Genomic DNA, 15534 nt, shown 5'->3' on the forward strand with positions numbered 1-15534 from the left:
CATTCTAGAAGCTTCCCTCAACTTAGTCAAGTGGTATTTCCCCAGGCACAAAGGGGAAGCCATTCTGATATAGTTCAGGAATCTAATTCTCTACCAAACTGACCTATTATAGGGATAATTTTAGAAAATATACAAAATCTGGAGAAATGGATGGACTCCAAGTAATCTTTCATAGATGATCCAAAGATGTGATGTCTGGACTTGCAGCAGCCACCTTGTAATCATGAGGGGTGAGAGCCAGCATACAGAAGATGATAAGGAGGAAAGACAAAAGGTTTCAGGTTTTTAATGACATTGTTAAAACACTGAAAGAACCAACCCTTGTTGTTTGAAATAAATCTCCTTATTAAACTACTTTTATTTGGTTACTTTAATTTGCTGACACACACCATATCTAGTAAAACCAATTACCAATTCAAATGCAAAGAAAGAGCAATGAAATCCATAGACAATCTAACTTTTCTTCCAGGGAGTATAAGTATTGAAGAGGCAAGCAGATGAGTTGTGAACAACATCGACAAGCCACAAGAAGTTGCAGATCTACATTCTCGATGAGTAGAAATAAAACCATACTGGTGTGATTCTCAAGAGCTGCCCGGGTGGTGCTAGCGGTAAAGAACCGACCTGCCAATGCAGGAGACTCAAGTTCGGTCCCTGGGTCAGGAAGATCCCCTGGAGAAGGAAATGGCAACCCACTCCAGTATTCTTGCCTGGAGAATCCCAAGGACAGAGGACATAGCTTTCCCTATGGTAAGCTACAGTCCATAGGGTCACACAGAGTTGCACACGACTGAAGCGACGGAGCATGCACACATGATTCTCAAGGGTTTCAGATGTCAGGTCGGAACTGGGGAAACAGACTTGGAAGTTGGAATCATATAATTTGTAGGTAAAACCATCACAGTAGATGGAAATGCCTAGGTTGACCACATAAAGCAATGGAGAACACCCACATTCAAAGGGCAGGCATTAAAGGTTCCTGCGAGGAAAGAACACAGAGGAAGAAGAGAGAACTTGTAATAAAGTCAGCATGGCAAGAGGTGATGGAAACCAAGAGAAAAGAATCTTTAGAAACAATGTCAAGTACAGCCCAGTAATATAAGGACTTGCATATGAAATCTGGGTTTAATATAAGGACTTGTGGACGAAACTCTTAAGAAATCTGGACCTCTACACACTCCTGAGATGTCATTCTGCAGAGAAAAATTGCCCTGGTCTATCCCAGTCTTGTTTTTCCTAAAGTCTTCCATAGAAACTTGCTAGTCTAAGATTTTGAGGGAATCATAAAAAAAATTCTGTAACACAATATAACCCCATGAGCTCTTAGGAATGTACATCCTTTGTTTAATTTCCCTGTCCTCAGTCACTCGGTCATGTCTGACTCTTTTGCGACTCCATGAACTATAGCCTGCTAGGCTCCTCTTTGCATGGGAAGTTCTAGGCAAGAGTACTGGAGTGGGTTGCCGTTTCCTTCTCCAGGGGGCGATTTCCCTAGCCAATTTTAAAAAATGGCTTTCTGGAAGTTGTTGTCTACCCAGAAATTGAGGCAATAACATCTTTGCTTGCTAAAAGATGTACCTGCGGGACCAGTTTCAGTGTGTCATTTATCTTTTGGTAGGTCCAATGGATGGAGCCTCTCGTTGTTAATCAGTCCCTCAGTCATGTCTGACTCTTTTTGACCCCATGAACTGCAGCACACCAGGCTTCCTTGTCCTTTGCCATCTCCCCGAGCTTACTCAAACTCATGTTCATTGAGTCAGTCATGCCATCCAAACATCTTATTTTCTGTTGTCCCCTTCTCCTCCTGCCTTCTATGTTTCCCAGCATTGGAGTCTTTTCCAATGAGTTGGCTCTTCGCATCAGGTGGCCAAAGTACTGGAGCTTCAGCTTCAGCATCAGTCCTTCCAATGAATATTCAGGTGTGATTTCCCTTAGGATTGATTGGTTTGATCTCCTTGCAGTCCAAGAGACTCTCAAGAGTCTTCTCCAGCACCACAGTTCAAAAGCATCCATTCTTTGGCTCTCAGTCTTCTTTATGGTCCAACTCTCACATCCGTACATGACTACTGAAAAAAACATAGCTTTGACTAGACGGACTTTGTTGACAAAGTAATGTCTCTGTTTTTTAATATGCTGTCTAGGTTGGTCATAGCTTTTCTTCCAAGAAGCAAACCTTTTAATTTCATGGCTGCAGTCACCATCTGCAGTGATTTTGGAGCACAAGAAAATAAATTTTTCACTGTTTCCATTGTTTCCCCATCTATTGGCCATGAAGTGAAGGGACCAGATGCCATGATCTTCATTTCTGAATGGTGAATTTTACATTCTCCTTTTTCACTCTCCTCTTTCACCTTCATCAAGAGGCTCTTTAGTTTGTCTTTGCTTTCTGCCGTAGGGGTGGTGTCATCTGCATATCTGAGGTTATTGATTTTTCTTCCCAGCAGTCTTGATTCCAGCTTGTGCTTCATCCAGCCCAGCATTTCACATGATGTACTCTGCATTCAAGTTAAATAAGCAGAGTGACAATATACACCCTTGACCTATTCCTTTCCCAATTTGGAACCAGCCCATTATTCCATGTCTGGTTTTAGTTGCTTCCTGACCTGCATACAGGTTTCTCAGGAGGCAGGTACGATGGTCTGGTAGTCCCATCTCTTTAAGAATTTTCCACAGTTCATTGTGATCTGCACAGTCAAAGGCCTTAGTGTAGTCAGTGAAGCAGAAGTTGATGTTTTTCTGGAATTCTCTAGGTTTTTCTATGATCTAACAGATGTTGGCAATTTGATCTCTGGTTCCTCTGCCTTTTCTAAATCCACCTTGTAAATCTGGACATTCTCGGTTTACGTACTGTTGAAGCCTGGCTTGGAGCCTCTCTGGAGGCAATCTAAAGAGTTCCAGAAGTATGTGAAACTCAAGGCATTTCTGACAGTCACTCATTCCTTCTCAGTCTTCTGCCATCTGTTCCCAGGCTTGGCACAAACTATATTAGTTATCTGCTGTTGCATAGCAGAAAACCCCAATTTAGCTTAAAACAACATTTATTGTCTCTCATACTTTCCAATGGACAATAATTCGGGAGCTGTGTAGCTGTTGTTGTGGCTTGGGGTTTCCCAAGAGGTCGTGCTGCAGACATCCGGAAGCTTGCCATGGCCAGAGGGCCCGCTTCTAAGGGAGCCCATCACACATTGGACAGACTGGTGCTGGCTCTCGGTCAGGTCTCTGCCACAAGGGTCTCTCCAGAAGGCTTCTTGAGTATCCTCCCAACATGGCGGCTGACTTTCCCCAGAGCGTGTGATCCAAGAGGAAGCAAAGCTGAAGCCATGGTGTCTTTTATGCCCTTGCCTTGTCAGTTACACACAATATCCTGTCACTAACACAGCTCTGCTCCATTCCCTGTGGGCAGCGTCTACACAGAGGTGTGAGTACCAGGGGTAAGGATCCTTGGGGGCCATTCTGAGGGTGGGTCACCACTGAAACTTTGCAGAGAGGGGCTGTGGTTTTAGCTGACAAGGGAAGCGTAATTGCTGGACTTGCTAATAGCTAGTCCTAACAATAGACACAGGAATGCAGTTCAGGCCTGTGGCATGGATACACACCACTGTCCAAACACATTCTACCTGCTTGCTTTCGGTCTAGCCATCATGGCTGTCTAAGTTCAGACTGCCTTGTTTGGCCCCAGAGTAAATTTGGGCCACTAACAAGCATTCGTGTTTTCCTTCTTCACTATCAATATGAATAACACAGTTTCATGTTCTGTTTTCTTTTTTTTTTTTTTTCACGTTCTGTTTTCAGTGAAAGCATTTCCTTAGCTATCTTCTCCTGTGATTTATCTCAGTGTTTAACAGCCTTCAGGATTAGGGTTTTAAAATGGTCTTTTAATATTGGTTAAGTTGCTCTTCTTCAGTTGATGGCATCAGTGGCAGAAAGCAAGTGGCCGCATCTCCTGTCAGAATGCCTCCATATACACAATGCCGTCAAGTTACTTCTTTCCTTCTGACAGACAATTCCAGTTTGGTTTACCTTTGCCTCGTGCTGACTGGGGTGGGGATTGTGTGTATGTACGTGAATGTGTACTGTTTTTTCAGGAGGACTTCAAATGTATAGAAAATCAGAGTGTAGACTTCTCTGAAGAGCTCTCACATCCCCAGTACTCACCTTCAACAGTTCCCTGACTCATGGCCAACCTGGTTTAGTGTCTTTTCTGCCCACTTCCCACCATATCACCTACCTCTCTCCAACTGGATTATTTTGAAGCAAAGGGCAGAAATCTCATATTGGCCAAGAAAAATAGATGTTTTAATTGTGTTAAAGAAATTCTTGCCTTTAGGATTCCTCTTTTTGATTCTCAGCTGTCTGTGGGGTAAAAGGCAAGATAAATGCCTTTAATTCAGCAAGGAACTCAGGGGCTTAGGGACATGATTGAAGGCAGAGAGAGGGGAAAATCCCCTTTCTGCAATTGCTGAGGCAGAAACATATGACTTACGTGGCAGGAATGTGTGGCTGGGCCTCTAAACCTGTTTTTCTGGACTGTGAGGGTAGAAATATCAATAACCTCAGATATGCAGATGACACCTTATGGCAGAAAGTGAAGAAGAACTAAAGAACCTCTTGATTGAGGGGAAAGAGGAGAGTGAAAAAGTTGGCTTAAAATTCAACATTCAAGAAAACTAAGATCATGGCATCCAGTCCCATCATTGCATGGCAGATAGATGGGGAAACAACGCAAACAGAGACAGACTTTATTTTCTTGGACTCCAAAATCACTGCAGATGGTGACTGCAGCCATGAAATTAAAAGACGCTTGTTCCTTGAAAGAAAAGCTATGACCAAACAAACAGCATATTAAAAAGCAGAGACATTACTTTGCCAACAAAGGTCCGTCTAGTCAAGGCTATGGTTTTTCCAGTGGTCATGTATGGATGTGAGAGTTGGACTATAAAGAAAGCTGAGCACCAAAGAATTGATGCTTTTGAACTGTGGTGTTGGAGAAGACTCTTGAGAGTCCCTTGGGCTGCAAGGAGATCCAACCAGTCCATCCTAAAGGAGATCAGTCCTGGGTGTTCATTGGAAGGACTGATGCTGAAGCTGAAACTCCAGTACTGTGGCCACCTGATGTGAAGAACTGACTCGTTGGAAAAGACCCTGATGCTGGGAAAGATTGAGGGCAGGAGGAGAAAGGGATGACAGAGGATGAGATGGTTGGATGGCATCACCGACTCGATGGACATGAGTTTGAGTAGGCTCTGGGAGTTGGTGATGGACAGGGAAGCCTGGCGTATCCATGGGGTTGCAGAGATGTGGACACGACTGAGTGACTGAACTGCACTGAGAGTAAGGAGAGAAAGTGGGCCCCCCTGGCTCTCTAGGGACCTCTGCCCTCATAGTGACGTTTCCTGAAGGATGGAAATCTCACACTGGCCTCCTCACATACAAATGTACACACTGATCCTCAAACCAATTTTGAAATAAAACATGTTTTAAAAGGAAAAGGAGCTTCAAAGGCCTTTAGCCTAAAGTTGTCATTTCCCTCAAGTGCAGAAGGAGGCCCAGTTAGGTCATGTACCTTAGATGTGTTTTAGTTTAGTTCAGTTGCTCAGTCATGTCCAACTCTTTGTGACCCCACAGACTGCAGCATGCCAGGCCTCCCTGTCCATCACCAATACCTGGCGTTTACCCAAACTCATGTCCACTGAGTCAGTGATGCCATCCAACCATCTCATCCTCTGTCATCCCCTTCTCCTCCTGTCTTCAATCTTTCCCAGCATCAGGGTCTTTTCCAATGAGTCAGTTGTTCACATCAGGTGGCCACAGTATTGGAGTTTCAGATTCAACATCAGTCCTTCCAATGAACACCCAGGACTGATCTCCTTTCGGAGGGACTGGTTGGATCTCCTTGCAGCAATTAACAGTAATCTATAATGTATTAATATTTTGAATATCTGTCCTGAATTATATAATTCCAACTGAATAACTATTGAAACTATTTGTATGTTCCTTTTCTGTACGTACACACATTTCCCATTGTAGCATACGCATGATTTTTAGTTTACTAGCTCACTTGTCTTGTCCCACTCCCCAACAGCTCTGCTCTTTTTGCCTTAGGGTTTGCATTAGCTTTTTTCCTCTGCAGTTGTCCTTGCTTCCAAATTCCCCCGAATCCGATATTTCCGCTTCTCTCGCTCTTCACACGCTATCTTAGACGTGAAGACGTAATTTTTAGCCCTAAGCATCCTGAGGCACACCAGAAACTGAAAAGTAAAACTATAATCAGTGATTCACAGAGCAAGGAAGGTGCCACTGGAGGGCTCCTCTGGGTTATAACCAGGTGTGTCTCCCTGCCCACCCTGGGATTTCCTATCACCTGTAAATTTGTGTCTCTAGATTGACAGGGTCCTGTTGAGACTTTTGACATTATCTTTGTTTCTGAAAGTCTCCCGGAGGGCAGAGACTGTGGCTGGATGAAGCACAAGCTGGAATCAAGATTGCTGGGAGAAATAGCAATAACCTCAGATATGCAGATGATAGCACCCTTCTGGCAGAAATTGAAGAGGAACTAAAGAACCTCTTGATGAAGGTGAAAGAGGAGAGTGAAAAAGTTGGCTTAAAACTCAACATTCAAAAAACTAAGATCATGGCATCTGGTGCCATTGCTTCGTGGCAAATAGATGGGGAAACAATTCAAACGGTGACAGACTATAAGAAAACAAAGTGCTCCAAAGGCCCCTCCAAAAGAGAGCTCCAAATTCCCTGCAGATGATGGCTGCAGCCATGAAATTAAAAGACGCTTGCTCCTTGGAAGAAAAGCTATGACCAACCTAGACAGCATATTAAAAAGCAGAGACATTACTTCGCTGACAAAGGTCTGAATAGTCAAAGCTAAGGTTTTTCCAGTAGTTGTGTATGGATGTGAGAGTTGGACATAAAGAAGGCTGAGTGCTGAAGAACTGGTGCTTTTGAACTGTGGTGTTGGAGAAGACTCTTGAGAATCCCTTGGACGGCAAGGAGATCAAAGCAATCAATCCTAAAGGAAATCAACCTTGAATATTCATTGAAAGGACTGATGCTGAAGCTGGAACTCCAATACTTTGGCCACCTGATGTGAATGGCTGACTCATTAGAAAAGACCCTGATGCTGGGAAAGATTGAAGACAGGAGGAGAAGGGGACGACAGAGGATGAGATGGTTGGATGGCATCACCAATTTGATGGACGTGAGTTTGAGCCAGCTCCAGGAGATGGTGAAGGTCAGGGAAGCTTGGCGTGCTGAGGTCCATGGGATCATAGAGAGTCAGACACGACTGAGTGGACTGAACACCACCATCACCACCACTGATCAGTCCCTGAAGAAGGGCCATGGTTTACAATTTCAAGCACACTCTGGAAATTAGGGGGCTTTCCAGATGGCACTAGTGATAAAGAATTTGCTTGCCAATGCAGGAGATGCAAGAGATGTGGGTTGCTGCTAAGTCGCTTCAGTCGTGTCCGACTCTGCGCGACCCCACAGACGGCAGCCCACCAGGCTCCTCCGTCCCTGGGATTCTCCAGGCAAGAACACTGGAGTGGGTTGCCATTTCCTTCTCCAATGCATGAAAGTGCAAAGTGAAAGTGAAGTCACTCAGTCGTGTCCTACCCTTAGCGACCCCATGGACTGCAGCTTACCAGGCTCCTCCATCCATGGGATTTTCCAGGCAAGAGTACTGGAGTGGGGTGCCATTGCCTTCTCCGAGAGATGTGGGTTAGATCCCTGAATTGGGAAGGGGAGGAAGTAGCGTCTCACTCCAGTGTTCTTCCCGGGAAAATCCCATGAACAGAAGAGCCTGGTGGGCTACAGTCCGTAGGGTCACAAAGAGCCGGACCCGATTGAGCATACAAGCAATAATGCCAAGGCCATCTGGGAATTAGAGCGTCCAGCTGCAGTGCTGCAGGGCGACACTAGAGGGCACCACACACCAAAGGAAACATCCAGCTCTGCTAACCAAGCAGAAATCACCTTGCTTTTAAACCCTAAGAGCAAAGCACACCAAGGTCATATGTATTTTGCATCTCTAGAATCAGATTATAATTACAACATTATAATTTTCAATATCAAACATTTTCCCTGCCAATCGAATTTTCCAAGTAAATTATTTTGGGTTGAATATGATTTAGATATAATACTGCTGAGACCCACATATTCTGTAAGACTTACCCATTTTAGTACATTTAAAACTTGAGTTTTATAAATTCAAACTCTTTATATTCTCGGAAATAACTGTTGTCTGTCTCTTCGATGAAACAAATTTTGTATGTGGAATAAATGCAAATCAAATAATTCTTTGGACAATTAAACCCGACAAGGCTCAACTCTTTGGGGAGCTTAGTTTCCCTTTCTGAGGCATTTGTTCATTAATCCATCCATCAGCACAGCTTTCTTTTTATAATCTATAATGAATAAATTTATTGTCCTACAAAAATCATTGTCTAGAAATATGGGAATACAAGAAGAGATATTTGCAGTCAGGTGTCTGGTGGTCAACAGCCAGATTCAAAGCTTTTCCTTCTGATGCTTGACGCTGTGCTAAAAGCTGTGGAGGGCAAGGATGAACCAACTATCAGTTCTGCCCATTCAGTCTGGAGAGTGAGGAGTATGTGGGCAGACCAAAAAAAAAAAGTGAAAGAAAAGGAGGTGCTCTAGGGGACAAGTGAGAGCAGAGGTGGGCACCTGTCAGAGGAAAGGGTGAGCAGCTGGCGAGCTTGCAAGGAAACTGCTAAGAGGAGATATTTGAACGGAGCCTCGAGGAGTGACAGAACTGGCTTTCCAGGCGCTGGGCCAGAGCAGCTAAGGCGGGGAGGAAGCAGAGGGCACAGCATGGTGGTCAGTCTGCGGGCAGGTCAGACGGATGAATGCCCGGGACTGTGGGTGATGATTTGTGTTTCAGATTAACTACTCTTGAGGGCAGAATGAAAGCGAACAGTGAGTAGCGAGAGCAGTGAGGAAGCTATCACAGTAACGAGACTCCAAATCACCAAGTCCTGTAGGAGGGGAAGGATGGAGAGAAACGGATGAATTCAACTGATATTTACAAACGGTGCCAGACGCTGGGTGACGGGAGCAGGTGGGTGGGGAGACGGTGTGGGTTTGGCTTTGGTGCTCATTGAGTGTGAGAAGCTTGTGTGTCACTCACAGGAATGGGGTCCAGCAGGCGGTTGGACAGTGGTTTTGGAGATTAGTAGAGAACTCTGGGCCAAAAGATATGATTTGGGGAGTGACTGAAATTTTAAGTGTTAGTCACTCAGTCACGTCCGACTCATTTTGACCCCATGGACAGGCTCCGCTGTCCATGGAATTCTCCAGGCACAAATACTGGAGTGGGTTACTATTCACTCCTCCAGGGGATCTTTCCAACCCAGGGATCAAACCCGGGTCTCCTATATTGCAGGCAGATTCTCTACTGTCTGAACCACCAGGGAAATGATCAGTTCAGTTCAGTCGCTCAGCTGTGTCCGACTCTTTGCAACCCCACGAATCGCAGCACGCCAGGCCTCCCTGTCCATCACCATCTCCCGGAGTTCACTCAGACTCACATCCATTAAGTCAGTGATGCCATCCAGCCATCTCATCCTCTGTCGTCCCCCTCTCCTCCTGCCTCCAATCCCTCCCAGCATCAGAGTCTTTTCCAATGAGTCAACTCTTTGCATGAGGTGGCCAAAGGACCAGAGTTTCAGCTTTAGCATCAGTCCCTCCAAAGAAATCCCAGGGCTGATCTCCTTCAGAATGGACTGGTTGGATCTCCTTGCAGTCCAAGGGACTCTAAAGAGTCTTCTCCAACACCACAGTTCAAAAGCATCAGTTCTTTGGCACTCAGCCTTCTTCACAGTCCAACTCTCACATCCATACATGACCACAGGAAAAACCATAGCCTTGACTAGACAGACCTTTGTTGGCAAAGTAATGTCTCTGCTTTTGGATATGCTATCTAGGTTGGTCATAACTTTTCTTCCAAGGAGTAAGCATCTTTTAATTTCATGGCTGCAGTCACCATCTGTGGTGATTTTGGAGCCCAAAAAACTAAAGTCTGACACTGTTTCCACTGTTTCCCCATCTATTTCCCATGAAGTGATGGGACCAGATGCCATGATCTTCGTTTTCTGAATGTTGAGCTTTAAGCCAACTTTTCACTCTCCTCTTTCACTTTCATCAAGAGGCTTTTTAGCTCCTCTTCACTTTCTGCCATAAGGGTGGTATCATCTGCGTTTCTGAGGTTATTGATATTTCTCCCAGCAATCTTGATTCCAGCTTGTGCTTCTTCCAGCCCAGCGTTTCTCATGATGTACTCTGCATATAAGTTAAATAAGCAGGGTGACAATAGACAGCCTTGACGTACTCCTTTTCCTATTTGGAACCAGTCTGTTGTTCCATGTCCAGTTCTAACTGTTGCTTCCTGACCTGCATATAGGTTTCTCAAGAGGCAGGTCAGGTGGTCTGGTATTCCCATCTCTTGAAGAATTTTCCACAGTTTATTGTGATCCACACAGTCAAAGGCTTTGGCATAGTCAAGAAAGCAGAAATAGATGTCTTTCTGGAACTCTCTTGCTTTTTCCATGATCCATTGGATGTTGGCAATTTGATCTCTGGTTCCTCTGCCTTTTCTAAAACCAGCTTGAACATCTGGAAGTTCACGTATTGCTGAAGCCTGGCTTGGAGAATTTTGAGCATTACTCTACTAGCATGTGAGATGAGTGCAATTGTGCAGTAGTTTGAACATTCTTTGGCATTGCCTTTCTTTGGGATTGGAATGAAAACTGACCTTTTCCAGTCCTGTGGCCACTGCTGAGTTTTCCAAATTTGCTGGCATCTTGAGTGCAGCACTTTCACAGCATCATCTTTCAGGATTTGAAATAGCTCATCTGGAATTCCGTCACCTCCACTAGCTTTGTTCATAGTGATGCTTTCTAAGGCCCACTTGACTTCACATTCCAGGCTGTCTGGCTCTAGATGAGTGATCACACCATCATGATTATCTGGGTCGTGAAGACCTTTTTTGTACAGTTCTTCTGTGTATTCTTGCCACGTCTTCTTAATATCTTCTGCTTCTGTTAGATCCATACCATTTCTGTCCTTTATCAAGCCCATCTTTGCATGAAATGTTCCCTTTGTATCTCGAATTTTCTTGGAGAGATCTCTTGTCTTTCCCATTCTGTTGTAAATGATAGGAGTAGCTAAAATTGCCAACATTTAGGAGTCAAAGAAATTGCATTCAGAAATGAGCACATCAGGAGAGTATAGTCACAAAGCCATAGGGGAGTTCTTGGTTAGAAGACCCAACATGAAAAAGACACAGCGTTTCCTGCATCCTCTGTACTTAACACAGCCCCAGTACAAAAAGCAATCAGATTTGCTGGGCAAGGTTCTTCCCCTGTATTGACCCAGGGCCTAGCACAACATCAACACCTGACAAATATTTCCTGATTATATGTAGGGATATGCATCCAATGAAGTAATACACGATCTCAGTGAAGAATGGGGTAGATCTGTCTGTGTTGACATAGTAAGATTTATTTATTTCTTTTTTTAAATTTTTATTTTTACTTTATTTTACTTTACAATACTGTATTGGTTTTGCCATACATTGACATGAATCCACCACGGGTGTACATGAGTTCCCAATCTTGAACCCCCCTCCCACCTCCCTAAGATTTATATTAATTAAAAAAACAAAGTGCACACGTGTTAATGCTATCAGGCATGTGCACACTAAGTTGCTTCAGTGGTATCTGACTCTTCATAACTCTTCAGACTGTAGCCCACAAAGTTCCTCTGTCTATGGGATTCTGCAGGAGTGAGTTGCCATGCCCTCCTCCAGGGCATCTTCCCTACTCAGGAATCAAACCTGAGTCCCTTATGCCTCCTGCATTGGCAGGTGGATTCTTTACTACTAGTGCCACCTGGGAAGCCAATAATATTCCATATAATTATATAAATGATAAATATATCTTTTTTTCTATAAGGATAATAATAGCTGATACAAACAAAGCACTCAGTATGTTCCAGGCACCTGTTTAATCCTTTCTGTTAGGTAGGCAGTACCGTGATCCTGTTTAAACAGATTGGGAAATGGGGTCACAGTGTAGGCGACTAGCCCAGGATCCCGCAGCTAATCGGGGACAGAGGTGAGAGCTGGAGACGGGCCGTCCATGCTTTCCATGATCCTGCTTCTCACGCAGTTAAGTGTTAACCGGGAAGAACTCGGGTGGAACATGGTGGAGAGACGTTTACTTTTATTTCCTACTCTTGAGTATTCAGAACACTATTTTACCACGTGCATTATTACTTTCATCATAAAAAAAAGCTAATTTAAAATTATTTTTTTTGAGAACTGAGCTTTAGGTACAAGGTGACAGCATCTCTGGGGACCTCTCGGGAGGTCCTGTGGGCTGCCTGATGACGAGAGGGATGGGCGTGGGCTGGCTGAGGACACAGCCCAACTGGCTTGTGAAAGGAGATACAAGGGGATAACTGGTTACTTTCCGTATAACTCAAGTTGAGCGCAGGCAGCGTTGAAAGCACGGTGGCCAGTCTCTGGCTTTGGTTTTCCCAGTGACTTTTGCTTTGGTAAGTTTCTCTCACTTGGAAATTCCCCGCCGTGGATTCCTGCATACATGGCTTCAACGGCTTCATCCCGTTGATTTTTTTTTTTTAATTTTTATTTTTACTTTATTTTACTTTACAATACTGTATTGGTTTAGCCATACATTGACATGAATCCACCACGGGTGTACATGCGTTCCCAAACATGAACCCCCCTCCCACCTCCCTCCCCATTACATCTCTCTGGATCATCCCTGTGCACCAGCCCCAAGCATCCTGTATCCTGCATTGGACAGACTGGCGATTCGTTTCTTACATGATAGTATACATGTTTCAATGCCATTCTCCCAAAGCATCCCACCCTCTCCCTCTCCCTCTGAGTCCAAAAGTCCGCTATACACATCTGTGTCTCTTTTGCTGTCTCGCATACAGGGTCATCATTGCCATCTTTCTAAATTCCGTATATATGTGTTAGTATACTGTATTGGTGTTTCTCTTTCTGGCTTACTTCACTCTGTATAATCAGCTCCAGTTTCATCCATCTCATTAGAACTGATTCAAATGTATTCTTTTTAATGGCTGAGTAATACTCCATTGTGTATATGTACCACACCTTTCTTATCCATTCATCTGCTGATGGACATCTAGGTTGCTTCCATGTCCTGGCTATTATAAACAGTGCTGCGATGAACATTGGGGTACATGTGTCTCTTTCAATTCTGGTTTCCTCAGTGTGCATGCCCAGCAGTGGTATTGCTGGGTCATAAGGCAGTTCTTTTTGCAATTTTTTAAGGAATCTCCACACTGTTCTCCATAGTGGCTGTACTAGTTTGCATTCCCACCAACAGTGTAAGAGGGTTCCCTTTTCTCCACACCCTCTCCAGCATTTATTGCTTGCAGATTTTTGGATCGCAGACATTCTGACTGGTGTGAAGTGGTACCTCATTGTGGTTTTGATTTGCATTTCTCTAATAATGAGTGATGTTGAGCATCTTTTCATGTGTTTGTTAGCCATCCGTATGTCTTCTTTGGAGAAATGTCCATTTAGTTCTTTGGCCCATTTTTTGATTGGGTCGTTTATTTTTCTGGAATTGAGCTGCATAAGTTGCTTGTATATTTTTGACATTAGTTGTTTGTCAGTTGCTTCATTTGCTATTATTTTCTCCCATTCAGAAGGCTGTCTTTTCACCTTGCTTATATTTTCCTTTGTTGTGCAGAAGCTTTTAATTTTAATTAGATCCCGTTTGTTTATTTTCACTTTTATTTCCAGAATTCTGGGGGGTGGGTCATAGAGGATCCTGCTGTGATGGAGAGTGTTTTGCCTATGTTCTCCTCTAGGAGTTTTTTAGTTTCTGGTCTTACATTTAGATCTTTAATCCATTTTGAGTTTATTTTTGTGTGTGGTGTTAGAAAGTGATCTAGTTTCATTCTTTGACAAGTGGTTGACCAGTTTTCCCAGCACCACTTGTTAAAGAGATTGTCTTTACTCCGTTGTATATTCTTGCCTCCTTTGTCAAAGATAAGGTGTCCACAGGTGTGTGGATTTATCTCTGGGCTTTCTATTTTGTTCCATTGATCTATATTTCTGTCTTTGTGCCAGTACCATACTGTCTTGATGACTGTGGCTTTGCAGTAGAGCCTGAAGTCAGGCAAGTTGATTCCTCCAGTTCCATTCTTCTTTCTCAAGATTGCTTTGGCTATCCATTGATTTTTCTTTCTTTCCTTTTTTAATTAGGCAATACAGTACAATAACAGAAAAAGTTAAAATCAGTTTGAAAGGGGTAAATGAGAAATCCTACTCCCAACTTCTCGGTTTCCATCTTGACCCTTGTAGCTTACTACTTTTTCCTTTCTTTTGTAAACTTTCAGTGATTGCTTAGGCATATTCAAGTTTTGGCTAAGATTAAGTGGTGGCTCAGACGGAAAGCGTCTGTCTACAATGTGGGAGATCTGGGATCGATCCCTGGGTGGGGAAGTTCCCTGGAGAGGGAAACGGCAACCCACTCCAGGACTCTTGCCTAGAAAATCCCATGGACGGAGGAGCCTGGTGTCCATGGGGTCGCAAAGAGTTGGACACGACTGAGCGACTTCACTTTTTTTATGCACTTATATATACTTCTCTTTTTTTTTTTTGGCTGAGCCTCTCTGCATGTGGGAGATCTTTGTTCCCTGAGCAGGGATCACATATATATCCTTATTTTTATTTCTTTCCTACATATCCAGAGTCGCTGTTTTTTCTCTTTCTAAATTGGCAGGCACAGAGCTTTCTGATCGCCACCCCCCCTTTTTTAGAGCTAAGTAAGTCCCTGTCCATTGGATGGGTTTAACGGGTCTTCTCTGAGTGTGTTCCCTTGACCTCACTGTTGGCCTTGCTGAGGAGTCTCCAGGTTTGAACCAGTGTTTCTTCTCTGCTTCTCTGTATTTAGATTTCTTTCCAATCAACAACTTCCTAGCAACTGACCGCATTTGTACCCACATTCCCTTTAATGAGGGGTAACCGGAGGCTCTTCTTTGCCTTCTCCTCCAGGGCACACAGTGAGGGCCAGCCCTTCCTTGATGGCCCTTGGGGTAGCAGCTCACACCTGTTCCTTTTCCTGGTTAAAAACAGGCTCAGAGTTATTTCCACTTGAATCTCTTGTCACTGGCAGTTTTCATTTTCTTGGAAACAGGTGTGCTGAGGCGGGCCCCCCGCCGGGTATAAATGGTTAGAGTTTAATTATAAACACCTGTTGATGGAGCCCTACTTTGGCTGAATAGGTATAAAGTTATGTGTTTCCTTTCTCTTTTTGTTTATTTTTTAACCTGTGTTTTATCATGGCTCTGACTTTGTTGTCTAATTGCTAACTTCCAAACCCTCTGAACAGCTCCATCATGGAGCAGAGGGGATTAGGGGAGGAGGAAAAAACTCACCCGCAGAGATCTCTGGAGCTTGCCCTAGAGAGGCAAAACACTTGGTTAATTGAGGAT

Source organism: Budorcas taxicolor, chromosome 10, assembly GCF_023091745.1.
Source record: "Budorcas taxicolor isolate Tak-1 chromosome 10, Takin1.1, whole genome shotgun sequence".
Taxonomy (NCBI): Eukaryota; Metazoa; Chordata; class Mammalia; order Artiodactyla; family Bovidae; genus Budorcas; species Budorcas taxicolor.